This window comes from Heptranchias perlo, chromosome 18, assembly GCF_035084215.1.
Source record: "Heptranchias perlo isolate sHepPer1 chromosome 18, sHepPer1.hap1, whole genome shotgun sequence".
Taxonomy (NCBI): Eukaryota; Metazoa; Chordata; class Chondrichthyes; order Hexanchiformes; family Hexanchidae; genus Heptranchias; species Heptranchias perlo.
In genome coordinates this window covers 26,529,711-26,535,986 of record NC_090342.1, presented here as the reverse complement: position 1 = coordinate 26,535,986, position 6,276 = coordinate 26,529,711, and the positions used below count along the sequence as shown (strand labels likewise).

The 6,276-nt window shown below is 38.3% G+C and overlaps 1 long non-coding RNA gene across 1 annotated transcript in view; it reads right to left on the bottom strand.

Moving 5' to 3' along the window:
- Nucleotides 1–1,019: 1,019 nt before the first annotated feature.
- The window catches only part of LOC137334691 (uncharacterized), an 84,031-nt gene continuing 78,774 nt past the window's right edge, over nt 1,020–6,276 (bottom strand). The window contains exons 2-4 of the long non-coding RNA XR_010966208.1: nt 5,415–5,576; nt 4,992–5,107; nt 1,020–1,451 (exon numbers count right to left, since the gene is read on the bottom strand). This is a non-coding gene — a long non-coding RNA (uncharacterized lncRNA). The remainder of the gene's footprint in view (nt 1,452–4,991; nt 5,108–5,414; nt 5,577–6,276) is intronic.

Below are 6,276 nucleotides of genomic sequence, written 5' to 3'. Positions count from 1 at the left end.
TGTCAGTGAGTGTCCTGCAAGGTGTGTTGGTGATGTGCCTGTCATGGTTGAATAGCTGCCAGTTTGTGTGACTTGTGAGTAGTGGTTGTGTGGCCTGCAAGTGTGGTACTATGTGCGGGTGAGTGCAGCATTGCGTATGGATGGCAGTGTTTGTTGGTGGGTGGGTGACGGGGGGTTGTCATGCGTGGATCAGTGGTGCAGTTGGTAGGATATGCCACTTGACACTTGTATTCACTCACCTTGACCACTCTTGTCAAAACATTGAACTTCGTCTGGCACTGTACCCACATGCGTGGTGCAATGCTCCTGGCATTTACTTCCTGCGCCACAGCCTGCCAATGCCTGTGGAGCTGCAGTCTGGAGGGTTTCCGGCCACCCTATGAGTACATGTTGGCCCTCCTTTCATCCATGCCTTCCACCAGGGCCTCCAGAGCATCATCCGAGAAGCGTGGAGCCCTCTCTCGTCCTGGTCCAGCTATTCTCGTGGCCATCTTTCCCTCCTGCAAGTAAGCTGTGTACCTGCCATTTGAAATTTGCCTGCACCTTTAAGAAATGCAGGCTGCTGATGACGTGCGCTGTGCACGCCCCATTTCCAACTTCCTCATTCTCTGTGTGGCCTCTCAGCAGTGCATGTTGCCCTGGCTGCATGGAGATATCATGGTAAGTAGCAGGCAGCACGAAGTTCACGCATCGCGCTACCACTGCCTGAAACGGCCTAATTTCCCCCCTCATTTCTTAGTTTCATGTTATATTGGCATCGCAGTTCTTTATGTGATATCTGCCCAGTATTAATTCAGATTAAGAATTTATATAAACTTCATCCAAGTGTATACTGAACAGAATTTATACTGTTTCATGACACTTAGTAATAATATTAAACTGTTTGATTGGAGAAGTTTCAAAAACACCTTTAGTACCATCCACCGAATGTGAACAGCAAAATCTGGATTTGGTTAGAAAGAACCAAGAGCAACATAGATAATTTATAAAATTTATTCAGATTAAAAACATATTATTGCCATGAAAATACATCTTATAAATCACTATATCATGGTTATACACAGATGGAAGCACAATTATATTTTTTTGACATCATTGTGTCACCAATATCATTGAGGTGAGCAATTCTTAAAAATAAAAATGGTGCAGTTGCAGTGGGTTGAAGGTCTGTTTTAAATCCAAGAAATTTCTGGTGTTACTTCAGTCATGATCTTGTGGGAGACTTGACAGTTTAATTAAATCTCTGATGTTGTAAAGAATGGATTCCAGCATTGAACATGATATTCTCATCCAAACCACTAGTCTGAATAGCCTTGGACTATACTGTTTCCAGGAAAGTTTTTTTTTCTGCAGCTTTGCAGGACGCTGATGATGACAAATAAGGCTAGCATTTCTTGAAGATTCTGCTCTTCAAGCATTTTCCAATCAGATGTGGTCACTAAACCAAGGATCTGAATAAGGGTCAGCAACATTATGAACAATATTAATCATCAGGTTTATTCACTTAGTGTTTTGTACTTAGCACTACAGCAGATACTACATAAATAAAAATTTTAGGAGACTTTTCCAGCAGACTCAGTCAAGTCTGCTTCTAAGCCCCTGTATCCTGGTAAAAGTCAGCATGGTATTTTGTATCTATCCAAAAAGTATGCACCAAATACAAACAATAAAGCTTCTCACACATGTTTCTCCTGCCTGTACAACTCCCTCTCACTCATCTGGATCTCTGACCCTGGTTCAAACATGGAGCTAATCATAACTGGTTAAACCAGAGATTTTGGAAAATGTGTTAGACTATAGGAAATTTACTTCCCCACTAGATACCAGTACAGATTTCTCAAAGTCTTTCTGTGCTCCCATTAGCTATGATGGTCAATTTCATGGGACAGTCTTGGCACTGTAGCCTCCAGCTACACTCTGTTGCTGTGCCACCTAATTAATGAAAGAAAAGCTCTAACTTTATATGCTGACTTTTACCAGGATACAGAGGCTTAGAAGCAGACTGCTGAAAACTTGACTGAGTCTGCTGGAAAAGTCTCCACTACAGAAACAAATATTTATTTTAAATTTCAAATATTGTGACTGAGAATTCCTTTGAAAGTTCTGTGGAAACCATAAAAATGATCTGTACTGCATCATTTAAGACTCACTGACATCCAAAATTTGCAGAATGTGTTAAAAGTACAGTATTCTTTAATAACTGGGGTCCAATGAGTTAGCCAATGGGTAACTGCTGCAACTTCAGAACAGCTATAAATAGGAACTGCTTTGAGCAGTGAATAAGTTACGTGGCATTGCTCCAAGATCATGATTGGACATCTCATGTACACTAACATTTCTCCTGAATTTTCCTACATTTAATTTACAGTCTAGTTTCTTACATGCTTACTTCAGTGAAAATGCCCCAAGAAAAGTATAGAAATAATGAACTGCTATGATATTTATTTTGTAAAATGGTAAAGAAATAAAATAGTTACACTATGTTGAGACCTCATTAACTCACAAGTGTCATTTCCTCAATAGGCCTGATGTACTCTGTCTTACCCCTGCAAATAACTTATGTTTTTATTTTGCTGCCCATATCTGTTTACAGGTAAGTTATCCAATAAAATACAGGAAGGACTGCAGATATGGCATAGGTTTTCAAACTGGGGTCCACAGACCCTAGGATGTCTAAGAAGTTATCTCAGGAGGGGGACACAAGACCCTCAGATTTCTTTCTGTCTGGGGTCAGGCACAATGTCTTGAGAATTTTGTATTTCATTCTGTATCTTATGCATTTTTTGACTTATGATCACATTATTTGCTTTATATATACTAAGAAAATTGTTTTCTGATATGATAAAGCTGTTTTCCTTTGGGTAGCTGACATTATCTTTTTTTAGAAATTAGGACAAGGGGTCCTGAGGAATGTGTCAATAATTGCAGGAAGGCCCCCACCCAGGAAAGTTTGAAAAACAATGAACAATGAGATCACTTGGGTTTAGTTTTAAATATGTCAGCTGTTTTTTTTTCTGTGTAACACAGTTGGATGCTGGCAGCTAGATAAAAATGACATAGAGCGTTAAAATCAAAACAGCAGTCAATTTAGAATAAATCTGAATTTATTGCTGCAACATAAATAGAGCTTGAGAATATATCAAGTATTTTATAGGAAGCAAATTTAATTGGAATTTGCTCAGATTTGACTACATTTTTACCTTTTACATCAAGTCCTTAAATCTAAATAGCTTTTAATTTAGATTTGATCAAAATTAACAACCTTGTTTTAAAAATGTCTTTAGCCAGCTGCTCCATGTAGGCACCCCCCCCCCCAGCTCCATTTGATGTTATCATCACTTGATTTAACTTTATCTTATTATATGGTTTATCTTCAGGCTGAGGACTGTGCTGTTGGCAGCACAGAGGCAATAAAGGAATAAACAATGATTCCTTCACTTACTTAATACTTGCATTGTTGTAAAGTCATTCTGTTAGTGATATACGATTTTATTCATTTTGCTTTCTGCCTAATTGAATCCAAGGCAAACTAATTGCAGTTGTTTTTTTATGGGCTGTCAATAAATTTCCTTTCTGCCTTTAGAATTGTAGACAAGTTCTACCTCACAACAATAATGAAATGTTGCAAAGATTTTGCTAAATTGCAAGGAGTAAATATCATAGTAGAATTAGGCAGTTCTAATCAGATTATATTTATTTGCATTATTTGCAAGCTAAAACTGTAATTTCTTACATTATTCTGCTACAGCAATGCTAAAATTACAATTCAGAGACAGGATCTGATGGTGAGGGAGATGATATTTTACACTCCAAATTTAAACTCTGATTTCTCAGTTTTTCACATTAACATTTCACAATGCCAGTAAATTTAAAATATGTCTGAATAAGGATTTTAAATATTTGTCTGTACAGGGCATATAGAAATCTCTTTTATATTTTCCTTTTTTGCAGATTTAAAAAAATGTACTTTAATAAATTGTTTGCCAGTATTTTCAACACAAAATGATAATGATGATTAATTCTTTAATTTTAAGCAAATTTATTATATAAATGTTTCATATCATGCCATTAATTTAGTTAAACTGTCAAATTCCATCAGTCCAGACAAGTATGTTGGAGCATGGTAAATGATCAATTGTTCAAAACAAAGCCACATTACAAGGAAGGTAAGCTTTTAAAGCTTCCATTTTTAGGACTCATGTTAATGAACCATCCTGGTTAAAAATGAACAACCAATGTTTTCAACAATTATATAATGGACACTACAAAAAGACACCAACCCCTTGAGTACTAAATACTCTCTGCAACTGTGAAAATACACACAAACATTTGCCAAATAACAGGCTCACATTTGAAATGATTTTGTACCACAAAACTAGAATTTACTCCACCACCTGGTGAAAATAAGGTTTTACAAAGTCGCAGAAAAATCTATTTTATGAAAATCCACTACATACATTGGGACACATTGAAGGAGAAATGTCATTGCTCATTCTGTGTACACCTATTTAAAGTCCCTAAAATGGTTTTGATAAAGTTGGAATTTTTGTGCATGATTTCTTCTATTTTGCTTAGATCTTCAATAGCAGCTTTAATCATCTTCATTAAAAGTTTGCTCAGAGATGAAAGCCTTGAACATCCTGCTAGGCCACCACTCTGCCAGATATATGGTGGAGCAGGACTTCTACCCGGCAATTGGCCTGGACACAGACCCCATCCAAAATCCCAGTGACAGCGTGTGCTCAGCAGGGTTGTCCTCATCTCTGTCTGCTGCAGCTGGGCCCATGACTTGTGCTAGATCTATAAAAGGAAGAGAGGGACAAGGGCTAGCAGTTAGGATAAGCAGAGACAGTTGAGTAGCAGCTCAAAGCAGCACGACTTTGTCATGCAGAGTGTGTTTAGGAAGATATTTCGGTGAGAAGAGAAAAAGAGGTTAAGATAGTCAAACACTATGTCCTCCAGCTTCACCAGTTGCAACGCTCCTGGCTCACCTCATGCCAATGATCTCCACTACTGCCTCGTCCAATGGGGAGAGGACCGGGTTGATGGTGCCCCCCCCACCCCACCCTGTCTGTGCCTGCTTTCTCTGATTGTGTGCCAGCTTGTCCTGCAAAAAGAAAGGAAATGTGTTAGTTTGTGGCCTGGTGAAAGGTTGTGAAATTGTGCCTGTCAAAGTAGAATAGTGTTGCTGGTGTGTGAAAGATGGCACAAGTGTGGGGAAGTGAGGGAAGTAATTGTGAGGTCAGTAGCAGGTGCAGAGTGTGGCACCGGCAGCAGAAGGAGGTTGAGTGAAGTGTGCTGCTGTGATTGATGGAGAGTGATGAAAAGTGGGGGAGGGAAGGCTTGTGACTGCTGGGGTTATAGATGGTACAGTGCTAGTGAGAGCATAAGAGAGATGTAAGTAGGGGTCTTACCTTAGCAGCTGTAGTCAGATCATTGAATTTCTTGTGGCATTGCAACCAGTTCCTGGGCGCAATACTCCTTGCATTGACCTCCTCGGCCCCATCTGCCAACTGGTGCCGGCCAACTTGTCTGGCAACTCTTTTCCCATCAGTAGAAAGAGCAGCCCCCTCCTCCTGATGATTATTAAGTAAAAGTAGAAAAATATGCAAAACCATAGAACAAATTGCAACATGGAAGAAATATTTTTTATTTTTTTAATTTAATTTTTGTTTGACCTAAGGTGTTTTCAAAAGGCTAATGTCCATTATCGCAAAAGTGAAGAGTAGTAGTCCTGAAAGTATTCAAGAGTAGCAACAGATGCACAATTGTTCCCGCAGGTACAGTTAAAAATTTCATGACATTCAGCAATGCTAACAATGACACATTAAGCCTTTATGAGCTGAATGTCAGATTAATATCTATAAGAATACATGTTTGCCATCAATATTTTAATATCCTTTTAGAGGCTGAATATGTTTGGTAGCTGTATTTATTGCACCTATGAACTTAAGATTCTCTAATAAGAAATTCAGTTCCTGTGAAACAGAAGGCCTATCAGTATTAACACCCCTGTTGATATATGTTATGGTAAAGCTTACAATTTAAGAATACTGGTATTCCAAACATATATGTTTAAAGCTACATAATTCCTCTTCAAAAAAATCTGCAAATCAATTTCTGGAATATAGCCACAGTCTGTGCACTTTGCTTGATTTATAAGCAGGGATGAACGGTAACGAGAACTGCTGCAATGTAAATCAAATTCCATTTAAAATAAATCCATATAGAATAAAATGATTAGAAATAAACCTTAACACAGGGATGATGTATCCT